At 41.0% G+C, this 12,729-nt stretch overlaps 1 protein-coding gene across 1 annotated transcript in view; it reads right to left on the reverse strand.

Annotated features, from left to right (window-relative positions):
* The window catches only part of zdhhc8b (zinc finger DHHC-type palmitoyltransferase 8b), an 81,412-nt gene that overhangs the window by 67,099 nt on the left and 1,584 nt on the right, over positions 1 to 12,729 (reverse strand). The gene's annotated exons all lie outside the window — the stretch shown is intronic.

Raw genomic sequence — 12,729 nt, forward strand, 5'->3', positions numbered from 1 at the left:
ATGCAAAGAGGTACATTATAACTCCTGCATTATTAAACTTCTGTGGGCAAAGTGAAACTGAAGTAGAGTTTGTGTCAGAGAGAGAGAGAAGGGGAGAGGTCTTGAGATACTGAGCTAAGTAAATATTTTACTGGAACGTCAACATGGCCCACTTGTTGTGGTCTGGTCAACTGCACAATCACAGACATTAACACACAGCTGGAAAGGATGGCACCCTGAATACTTGCAACTTGTTCCCCAACCACAAATCTGTCAAAACTTGACATTTTTAAGTCACCTCTGCTATTTGGAGACATATTTCAAGTGACTTTGACGAAACATATCCTGGGAATAAAAACATAGAGGCAGTAGGGGTCAGGGGATCAGCCCTCTGCTTTTGTAAGCAGGGTGGCCTTCTTGTCAACAAGAATACTATTAAAACAATTGAGGGATCCGCTGGATTTGGCAGGGTGGCTAATAGTTCCACAGCAGTTTAATCAGGACTTTAGCAATTATTCACACTGCTGAGAATGCACATGGCAGCAGCAGTGATGAGGGCGGGGTGCTGAGCAACAGACTTTGAGAACAACAAAGTCTGCTGTTCGTGTCAGTTCTGATCAAATGGTTTTAGCCTGCTGAAGTGACTGGGTGAAGCCAGGTCACTGAATAAGATCAACGCCTTGTGGTCAGATTAAGACTCCGACTAAGATCCAAATTTGGAGTGCCACTGTGGTGTGGCCATGAAAACATGGGTGTACTGACACCCAAGGGGTCTGATGTAGTTCATCACTCATTTAGCTTCAGGTCTGTTGATATTTTGCACTTCAGCCAGAGTCCAATTGTACTAATGGTCAGTGTGTGAGGTCTGAGCTTACATGAACTGTTTTACCGAAAAGGTCAAAGCTCTATGTTCCAGCTCATCTCTCACAATGTCAATTGCCCCGAGACACGAGGCAAAACAAACAAAACTTCCTCAGCCTGGAAGAGATAAGGCAGGAAGAAGCTCCTTACCTGGGACTTTAAGTTAGTTATCGAGGACTTAAAGTACTTGAGGCTGCTCAACCCAATGGCCTTACATCCAGACCACACAATAGGCCGTTCACTAAGCCTTGCCTCCCTTAGCTACAGTTGCTACGCCCGTCAAGCTTTCCAATCACGGCAAATATGCTATTTACAATGATAATGGTGGCAAACCACTCAAACAATTGGTTCTTGATTTCATACAGAGGCAGGCAAGAGCAAGTTTCTCAGTTCTAGCCAGAGATTTTATCAGCTGTAGCTAGCTTGCTAATAAAGCTAACGTTAGCTTCATGAGTTAGTTGAAAACACTGTCTCCAGCTTCAGCATGGTTCTTGTATTGCTGTGTAGAGCTGTAGTGCTAGTATTATAAGTATGACATGGTAAAATTCTGTTTGGCTGCTTAGTTTAGTTTTCACTTTTAACGTATTTTTGCTACAGTAACTTTTGCTGGGGTTGTTGGAGTGTAAACTTCCCAAAATCCAATAAACGTTAGCCTAAACACTGATGTGATAGTCGTGAAGAGGACATTTTTTGGTATTAATATTTTTTTGTAGCATATTTTCCTTTTATATGACAGAGGGCAGTGTGAAAATGGGGAAAGGGGGGGGGGGGTATGACATGCAACAAAGGTTGGAAGGACGGAATGAAACTTGCGGTGTTGCGGTTATATGGGGTGTTTGGGGTTTTAAGCCACCAACGTCGTCTTCCAGGCAGCTTTGCCTGGAAGGCACTAGGATTAGGCAATGGTTAGGGTTAAGTGCCTTGAAGTCGATGGTCGCAGCGCTGCCTTGAAGTCGACGCTGGGGGCTTATAACACCGTTTCGCGTTATATGCCATGTGCTGTATCCATACGGCTACCAAGGCGCTCCAGGATTTTTTTAGATGTAGCCTAACCTGTAACCCCACAAACTAAATGTAACCTTGTTAGTTAATGATGTGCTCCCTGGCCTTGAAAGTAATGCTGGGTTAGGTTACAACTGTGGTCTTTTCCCCCAGAGACAAGAGGCAAAACAAAAAACATCCTCATGCTGGAAGAGATAAGGCAGGATGAAGCCAAGGCATATTGAGAGCTGCAGAACCACAATGCACAGTGCCTAACAAAAACATCCAGACCACCCAATTAAACTGCTTGACTGACCCATATCACATTAAAATGTGAAAAAGTGCTATGTACCTAACATTCATAGAGCCATGGAACAGCTTTGTTCAATTATGTGAGTTACTGTAGTTCCTGTGCATTACTGTCTCCACAGAAGTATGAGTGAGAAGTGAAGAATTGTCTGCTTCCTGTCCTGGTTTTTCAGTTAAAGATAGAGTAACTATGACTTCATCAGCTGGACATGGCTAACACTCACAAAAATTGCAGGCTTTTCTGGAGAATTTTGGGCCAAAGAAAAAGTAAATCCCGTTTAGAGCTGGCTGTGATGCTCTCTCCGGCAGAAGGTTCAGAGTACTGCCTCGGTCACAGATGTGGTCAACAACTTCCTCCCCCACCATCAAAGGTATTCATTTGCTACACATTTTTTTTTATATTGTCTGTTAAATTGTGTAATAAAAATAATAAAGCTGCATAAATGGGTCTTTTACCGGTTTGCAGTGATAGCTAAATAAAACAATCCTTGGGACTAAAATTAAAGTCGCTTCAAGTATTGAAACTGGGTAACCTGAAACCTCCAATTAAGTCCACACTCTGAATCTTGAATATAGTTTTGAAAGGTCAAACTGTCGCAGAGATTTCTCTCCATATGACACTTGGACATTATAATAAGTGGAGGTGGAATCCACAGAGAATGGTGAATGCCTGAGGGCTGAATACATTTGTCCACTGTCCAATTAAACCTCATTCTAAAATATCCTCACTGTCAAGCATGTTGCCATTCTTTTAAATAGACATTTGGTAAAAGGATAACACAGTAACTGGTAGGGCTGGGTACCAAAGTCAATACTTTTTAGGCCCCGACCGAATTGCCTCTAAAGTATCGAAAAATGCCTCGCATTCAATACCCTATTTCAATACATAAGGACTAAATCTCATCAGCGTCAGTGAGCCAACAAGCATGCAGCATGCCTCTACCAAGATCTAATAATGTTTGTGATTGGCTGTCTAACGTTACACATCGTAAAGGAAGGCAGGAAAGACTCTACGTTACGCACAGAGACAGGGCTCACGTAGCAGGAGCTGAAAAATAAATGATAAGATTTGTGCGGTAATGTGTAATGTAATTTCTTTTTGTTTTGTAAAATTGGTATCGAAAAAAGTCGTTCATTTAGGAACCGGTATCGAAGTCACTGTATTGGTATCGGTATTGGTATTGATCGTTTTTGAACGACACCCAGCCCTAGTTACTGGTTGGAGTGCAGAGGCCCTCCACCAAAATGGTGCATGGTGAAGCCTCACTGGGGTTTACTGTCTGTCCCTGCATTCTGGCTGTAGCTTAGCATATAGGCAGGGGATTAATAGACAAACAAACAACAAGAGCAAACAATAGTCATGGATGTATTTGCCTTTTCATTTGTTTTGGCACCAGAGGAGTTCCATTATAATTTCAGATATGAGAGTGGATGATTAGGTGAAATCTGAAAAGGCTTGGGTGGAATGCAAACAGCAGCTAATGCACAACACAATGAACCACTAAATGTATGAAAGAGGTTTTGACTGTTTTTTTAAAGCTGTTAAAAAACACAATTCCTGGAATGCCACAGCAAAATACGTAACTGTATTCTTATAGGAGCTTGTGCTAAGACCTGCGTGAATATGCTGTGACGGCTCCTAGGCCTCAAGACCTATGAAGTCCCTTTGGTTGCTGGGATCTGGGGATTGGCTAATAAGGACTGATGATTGACACCTGGATCAACTGATTGCTCACATGTCCATAAATAGGAGAGCGTAGGCAGTCACTCTTCCTGCCTCATCAAGGTTGCTTGATTTGTTTGGACTTTGGGTTGAGTTACTTTTGCGTTCTAACATTGCTACACCTACACACATCCATACACTACACACATTACTGATAAATTCATAGCACGTTTACCTTTGTTTATTTAAATAAATTTGATTTAATTGAGCAAACGTGTGTTCTCCACATTCTGTCATAACTTTGAACCAGGTCATGACAATGCTTATAAATAAGAAAGGACATTTCTATCTATAGGTACATGACATTTGGCAGGTAACGCTCCAATAAATACAAATATAAAACTGATGCCTATTCATAACTGTCTAGCGTTGTGTGAAATAATAGCATGTGACATACATGACGGGATAAGGTCGCCTCTACAGTGAACTACAAAGGGACTGTGTGAAAGTCTAACAGAGGCAAGCCTGGCTGGAGCCCCCTGGATCCGCGGGCTTCAAAGACAAGAGCGACCACTTATATTAATAGAATGTCACCTCACCTCACACAAACATCAGACGGATAAATCAGAACAATATCAGCTTGGAGTGTTATGTTTCAGAATATATAATAACATAAAATTAGGTTGTTTTTTTAAACTTTGACATGCATTAAGTGACACATCCAAACACGGAGCAACATTGGCATTCATTTTGAGTCATGTTTCTAAGTCCAATATTTACTCTCCTTTTAGCTTGGTTTTTGGTCTACCAACTCCTGAGGGAAATATTTGGCTATTTAGCTACTATATGGTAGGTAGCATACAGTAGGTTTTTAGAGATGAGATTTTTTGCTGCAAACAGCTGCCTGCTGTGGTGCAAAAACAGCGCTGAATGAACCAAAACAGCAACGTTTTAGGCCAGACAGCTGAACAAGCTCCGTAAAGCTGAGGGGAGCTGAAGATTCAGATGATCCATGTCTTTAGGTTTAGCACTACGAACAACATCTTTCACATTGTCACATTGTTTTCAAATTGTCATTATACAAATATCAATCAACACTATAAATTTACGAATGTTGGACTTTGGCCACAGTGGTAGAATCAAGAAGACATTTCAGCTGACATCAGTCAACACACCACACAGACTGCGCTGTTTTTCACTTGCTTTCCTACAAATGTATTCAAATTTTACATTTTCCTACCAAACCAACAGTGATCAAAATATTTTTGAAAGAGGCTATAATCACATAAAAATTCTACACAGTGGCTTTAAGTCGATAATGTCGATATCTGGGATGGTCTACAGTAGCTCAATGGTCGAACTCTACTACACAGATGAATGAGAAGTGACTTTGTTTGCTGTGCCCACTCATCTCCACAGACTTCTAAAGCCACTTCAAAAAGTGGCAAAGATGCGGAAGACCTGCCCTTGTAATCACAGAGTCTGATCTGTCAGTCTTCCTCTGTGTCCCACAGATGGACACTGCTTCACTCTCATTAACACTGGGAGCCTCGGCTTGCAACGGACTCCTTGATCTCTCAGAAAGCCACTCCGACCGAGGGTGTTAAGACATAGAGCTCTGTTTCTACTTATTACCAGTCATGGTCTCCCTCTGGCAAAACAACATGAGGGGAAGCAGGGTGGAGACACCCTTGGAGGGAGAGGCGGGAGGTCTAAATTAATCCCACATGTTCCCCAAGAGGAGACTTTCCAGGCGGCCTTGGCTTATTCGGCTGGTGGAGTACAGCAAACTCTGAGAGCACCTCGCTGCACTTTCCGCCCACACACTGCTGTGCACTGAATCCACATGGATCCATTTGGCTCAACTATGGCATCACAAGGCACAATTTACTTTTTTGGCAAGAACCAGAGCTCCAAAAAAAGCCAGTGCTTTAGAGAAACCAAAAGGACTTTAAATAGACAGAGAGAAAAGAACAAAGTCACGAACTGCAGTGGGAAACAAAACTAATCTAAATATTCATCCAACTCTATTGATCCAGAGGAGAGATGTCACATTCTGACAAATTTAAGAAATGTCTTCCTGTTCTTCAAGGGCATATTAAATCATACTACAAAAGAGTGCACAAGCACAACAAACACGTTCAGAGCTTGGAAGAAAGAGGGTGAGCTAATTTTAGAAAGCACTAATTTCTATTAAAAGTCAACATGTGCTTGAAAATCATGCTAAGAACATAATGTAATTTGGATTATTTATCACCTGCTGTTGCAGATTAGGATGGCTATGCTTTTATTCATTTATGATAAATCATGCTAATCTGCAAACAATGATCGCACCGTTTAAGACATATGGTCTTATGCAGATGGCTTTTTACTGGAAATTAGCATTCTGTTACAACTATTCAAATTCTTCCACAAAACAGGGAACACATTGTATATATGGTGTGAAAAATGATGCAATGCATTTGTTTTAGTTACAGCACTGATACAGTACTTTGCATTTTGGGATTATGTTTTTTGTAAAAAAAAAAGTACAAGAACAGTGGAAACTGTTGCTCTTTAGTACATGATCACTAAAATTGAACTTTACAATGTAATAACTGTGATCATCTTGTAAAGTAGGTGACAGCAGTGTTGATTTTGTTAAAAATTACAGTGGATCCTGAAGCTTGATGTAATTTAAAGTTGGCACCCGTTTGTGTTTGTGTTGCATGCAGAGCAGGCAGTCGCCCTGCTCTAGGATGCATGTTGGAGAGCCAGGGAAGAGGATCTGTCAGCATTATCTTAACCTAGTTGTCAAGCAGCGACAGGAGGGCTGGGATGGAATGAGATTAGAAGATCTGGCCTTTTTTTTTTTTCTTCTCTGGGCCTCTTTCACTCATCAATACCGACGGAGGCAGTCAGCTCTATGAACGCTCTAAAAGACGAGGTGGCGGTTCAGGATTACCTTTCCCGTCAGTATAAGTTTGCCTTTTGAACACTGCTGTTGTGTACTGCGGGTTGGGAGAGGAGAGGTGATGATGGTCTACTTACACAATATCTGACCACAGAAGTTATTCTATTATCGAGATAGCAAATGAAATTAACAACTATTTTTCTCCTGGAGTCTTTAAAAAGGACCTTTGCTGGACTCCTGACCCCAATGAGAACCACTACTCTACAGCTTTATCTGAGGAGACACAACAGCTGGACATACCTTTGCTCGACAGATATATGACAGTTCCCTGCCAGGGAGGACAAGACTAGTGTGTGTGTGTGTGTGTGTGTGTGTGTGTGTGTTGGATGTATCAGCAGTTTTGTAATGGTTTTCTCCCAGCCAAAAAAAAAAAACCCAGTCCCATTCAGAAGTCCCATCAGAAACTCTCTCTATTACACTCATCCTTATTAGATCAAGACATATGATCACATCACTGTCAAACTGTCCGCAGCTAAAAAATATATGAGCGATGGAGTTCAGATTCAGACATGTCGAGCTCACGCTAGAGTTAACAGTTCTCCTGCGATCTCCACTGTTTGAAAAGAGACTTTGATTTTTGATATTAGACTTTCAGAACATTTCAGACAAGTCTACGTCTAGTGGCTATGCAAAGCTATAATTAGGTACTATAGTGCTTTGAGCTAATACAAAAAAACCTATATACATAGAGTACACTAACTGAGAGAAATCAAGATCAAATTAATTCTGTTACACTGAACTCTTTCTCACTAAGAGACAGGGTTTTTGACTGCTACACCATGTAGCTGCTGTATCAGCTTTAAAAAGAAAATTCTCAGTTTCTTTCAGCCAGGCGGATTTCACCATCAATGTGGCTATGGTGGCTATATGGGACTAATTATCGACTACTTCTCTAGCACGAACACACTACAAGCTATCCACAGCCTCACACATGTAAACAAAGTGATGTGCAAGTTGACCCCGATGTAGATCCCTATGCAGTTAGCCACAAAGGCCGTTCCAGGTGGCTTCTTTCTGTGTTTACTTTTGTTCAGACTCAGAGACAAGCGTTGAAATTATTCATATAAAAAAAAGTCCTTGTATACCCAAATCTCTACAAGAAAGTGGAGAGTGCAGAATTGGCACAACCCACAATATACATATATGGGAAAAAGGTTGAAATGAACTGAAATCATCCTTTAAGACTATGAAGCTGCAGGAGCAGGGGATTGGTCTACAATCTGTAATGATCTTACAGGTTGGAAACGTACCTTGTTGTAAACCATAAACCACAATGAGAATGACAATAAAATATAAATCAGCACACGGGCTAAAAATATGCTGTCTAAAGCAATAACAGTATAACGTACCAAAAAAAAGTCAATTTATAACCGTGGCCTGATCTTCTGCATTAGCTCAAAGAGAAACAACACCCCTTCTCTATTTTGTTATTGCCTGTCATCTTAAGTACATTCTAAAAGGCAAAAGTGACAACCCTGCACTGCCATTGTCAATCTCCAGACCCTCACTCCAAGGTGCTGATGGAAGAGGACCTACAGAGGAAATTACATCGTTATCTAATCTGACAAAACTAGCCTCACCGCACACAGCCGCTACTGGCTTCATCCCTAGTGGAAAAAATACAGCAGTTATCTCGACAAACCAGGAGTCTGCGCCACATGGATTTTATGAATAGGCAGTGGGAATAATTTGGTCCTGGTGAGCTTGTACGTCGATCGGCTACTTCTGGCCCGGTCAAGATAATCAAGTTTTATCCTCTGTGTGACATGAGGACAGGATCGTTCCTTATCCACCTTAAGCTGAGGGGCTGGAACTCAATGCTGTGACAGTGTGTGAGGACAGAATGATAATATGTAGGGATATACTGATAATCAGCCCTGGCTGCCCTGGCTGATTATCGGGCCGTTTTTTGGCAGTTTGCAGATTATCTGTATCGGTGTCTTATATGCCTGATAACCGATAAAGTTAATTATTAATAAGTGCGCTACTTTGGCTCAGCTACAGCTCTGTGTCTGTCCCTCTTCTTTGGTTTCACTCACCACTGAGTCTGACTTAATGTGCCCCCCCACAACACTATCTGACTCTCTTTTACTGGGTATTATGTTGAAAGTTTCTCATTTATTAAATAATTGCTTAAAGCATTTAAACAAAGTTTTGTGTTAGAGTTTGTAACATTCCAAAATCTTAATTTTGACTTCATTTGTACTGTTTCATTCACTACTAATAATCGGTATCGTCTTGAAAAACCAGTATTGGCCGATCCCTAGTAATATGTAAGCCAATACTGAAGACAAATACTGATGAGCATTGCCTTAAGGAGCTAAAATGTCCTGCTCTCATGAAAGTCATGGAATATTTTTGTTTAGCTCAACTATGAGGTTAAAGTTGTGCAAGCATGTCACAAGAGTCCTGTTTATGTCTCAGTATGCTGTACATGAGTATCACAGCAGGGAGGCTGAGACTCTCTGGTTTCTTGCTTTGATAGATGCTTGTTCGAGCAGAGAGACTGAAAGAGCTACAAGCATATTCATGTCGATGGGTGATTTCCTCCTTCTGAGAAACACTTCGCTCTTGCCACATCTCAAACTTGGCAATATATCCTTGATCACATCATTTAAATAAACAAACTAAACCCAAATCAGTCCCAATGTTATATGAGCAATATTTAAAACAGGCAGCCAAAATGGTCTGGCTCCCACACCGAGCATAAACAGGCCGGGTTAAACCAACAGTTCATTTAACTACAGTCAAACACGGGGCGGCTCACAGCCACTTATGCCACACAAGAGGGAGGCATTAATAGTTACAAGCTTCTTTACAGAACTCTTTGACAAAAAGACGACAGCAGCTCTGCATACATAATCACAAGCAGGACGCGGATTAGGATCAATGAACCAACATTCAATTATGCTTTTAGACCTTCAATTAATAAGACACACAAAAAAACAAAGTGACATACAGCAGAGTGAAGAGGGGACAGGCGAACACAGAAATTGTGATTTCCAACACCTCTGGCCACATGCTGAATGTTCAGGAATACATAAATAGAAATAATAAAATCATAAAGCTCAGGGGACTTATCACATTATAAGCATTTAAATTAAATTAAACATTTTGTATTTCATTAAAAAAAAAGTTTGATAAGGAGTTATATCTCTCAATTAAAGAAATATTTGCCACAAAACAGTTCAATATACTTTGTAATACTTTGCTCAATATAAGGTGTATTTGGCTAACGCTGCTTAAAAACATACAACTACAAATCTAACTTTTCAGTTAATAAATACGGGTGTGTTTTATCCTAGACACCTTTTCTTAGCATCAGTATCTCTGTATCCTTATTTCTTATGCTGCATTTCCATGCCACAGCTCTGCTGAACTCGAAAAGTTGTGGATAGTATTGTAAGTACTGGTACTTTTTTTTTTTTTTTTTTTTGGTACCTCCTCGGTCGAGGTTCCGAGTGAGCTGAGCCGATACTAGAAGGTGAAGTTTAAAGACTGCAGACCACTGATTGGTCAGAGAGAATCATCACTGGCGTGACACATATAATCCTGCACAAACCCGCCATTTTTAAATAGCCAAGCTACTGTCAATAGCAACCGCAGTTTTTTTTAAAGCACACCACAGTACAATTGATGAAGTGCAAACATCGTTGCCAATGAAAGGATCCAGCGAATGTTGAAGATGATGTTATGGCAGTTTCACTCGGCATTATAGCAATGAGCTGAGAATTCCACCTACACTGAGAGAGTACTATCCACAGTGAAAGACGAAATAGCAAAAAGCACCTGGTACCAAAAGTGAGTTGAGTCAAAATGAGGCGTTAGAGGACTGGGTGCTACATTTCTGCTTTACTACGAAACTTGTTGCGAGACGCGAGAGGAAAACAGCAAGTTCCTGTACTGTGTAAATGAGGTAACTATATACAGAGGTTCTATACAATTAACCCTGTAAAATGGCTATATATTTAACAATTTAAAGTGCCACATATGTGCCAAGATATAGAACCTTAAAAGGTTAAACATAGGAGCACTTGTCTATCATCCCCCTCGTTCCCATATTTCGACAACTCTGCACTCTCAACTAAAATCAAAAATACCTTTAAAACTCTCGACAAGAACCTCTGAGTGGAGCACAAATGCAAAACAATGCATTCGTTAGGATCTGAATGAAGTCCGACTCAATGGATATACAGTGAAAAGGAGGAAACAGATGTGGAAGCTGAAGATTAGATTCCTGACAGGCCTGTTCTCATGTGCAGCTCTGCTCTCAGCCTGGTGGCTGTGGCTCCACCACTCACTGCCTCTCTCATAATTCACCTTCACGCAGCAAAAACTGCTGAACAGAGGTCTTGTCCAGATGATCAATTGATAGTTTTCACACATCTATCCATGCATACTCCAAAGTATGGACTATTAGTCTCAGCAACAAATGATAATGGTCACCCTGGCAGTTCCGTTTCCTGAACAGGTTATCCTTTTGGCATACGGTCAAGGGCAGTGATGAAGCCATCCTGAGGAATTACTTAAAGGTAAAAAGAAAGCTTCTTCAGTGCAGCCATACAGAGCTGGGACAAATTCAGACACAGCGAGACGCCTAAGCTACTGTATAATAGAATCTTGCTGTAGACCCAGATAAGGCTGGGATAATATTATGATGGCTAAACCATGACTAAAAGCTTAATTTATCATCTGTATTTTTGTGTTGAGTCGTGGTCATGCTGTGTGCAGATATAAATAATTCTGTACTAATGTGTTCTAATTCAATCTCGGTGGGAAATACAAACTGTCAGGCGTCAGTAAGCCAAACACAGTAACACACCATGGACTGTGTGTGTGTGTGTGTGTGTGTGTGTGTGTGAGAGAGAGAGAGCCAGTGCTGGCCCCAAGTCTCATCCTCCATTGCCCATATGACACCAAGTGGCCTGCTGGCAACAGTGAGACCATTAACACACTGCGGCCTAGGAATAAAAAAAGATCTGTGTCCCCGGCACTCGGCTGTACTTGAGCGTATATGACGGACTAGTCCTTTAGCTTTAACCCCTGCACATCCAAGCTTGTGGCTACCAAACAAAGTTGCCAAAATAGAAATTGTTCCTACTTTTGCACTTGTTGTACGTTATTCTGGTTAAGACATTTTAGATACCATACCATAAGGCTAGACTGGGTCCAACATGATACGCTCTATAAGAATGAGGAGATATGGCCTAGTTTGGATGTGCACTGCTCCTCAGGGGGTTCCATTATACGTGACTCAATCCTCCAGACCTTTTACTGGGAAAAGAAGGAGCAACCGAGTAAAGTCTTAATCCTCACCCTTGAACCATCTGCCGGGGGGATGAACGTTAATGTGTAGCCTGATGTGACCCCCAACAAAAGAACAACTAATATATATATATAGGCTATACTGTATATTTTTTTAAGCCTCTGGGCAGCAATAATTCTGACTTCTGCTATTTGCAAACAATATGACTGATGCAGATCTCTTATTAAATCATAACACATTCATTCAACACCAAGACTTGTAAATGAGGCCATTTGTTTATGCAAAGCCCTAGACATTACACCGAAGAGTGCTGGTATTTTTAAAGCTACAATCCATCCTACCGATGCTACCCACAAACACCATATGTTTCCTTCAGTCTCGGTCATTGCCCTGAGACTGAGGGTGCTAAACCTTTCAGGGTGCAGTTTAATCGTTTTCTGTGTCTTCCCGCATTTTATTGTCCATACAATTAGTGAGGAACACACTCTGTATCACACTTTTGTATCTTATACAGATCTGTGTCGAAAAGCAATACATGATTTAATGGTACACACACACACACACACACACACACACACACACACACACACACACACACACACACACACACACACACAACCTTAGATCAACAACAGCTATTACAGTAATTGGAATAAAAATATGTGTTAGAAATGATAGAAACATCATCTCCACACCCAACATGTTCCCATTAGCCAC

This window comes from Sander lucioperca, chromosome 2 (assembly GCF_008315115.2).
Source record: "Sander lucioperca isolate FBNREF2018 chromosome 2, SLUC_FBN_1.2, whole genome shotgun sequence".
In the NCBI taxonomy this organism is placed as follows: domain Eukaryota; kingdom Metazoa; phylum Chordata; class Actinopteri; order Perciformes; family Percidae; genus Sander; species Sander lucioperca.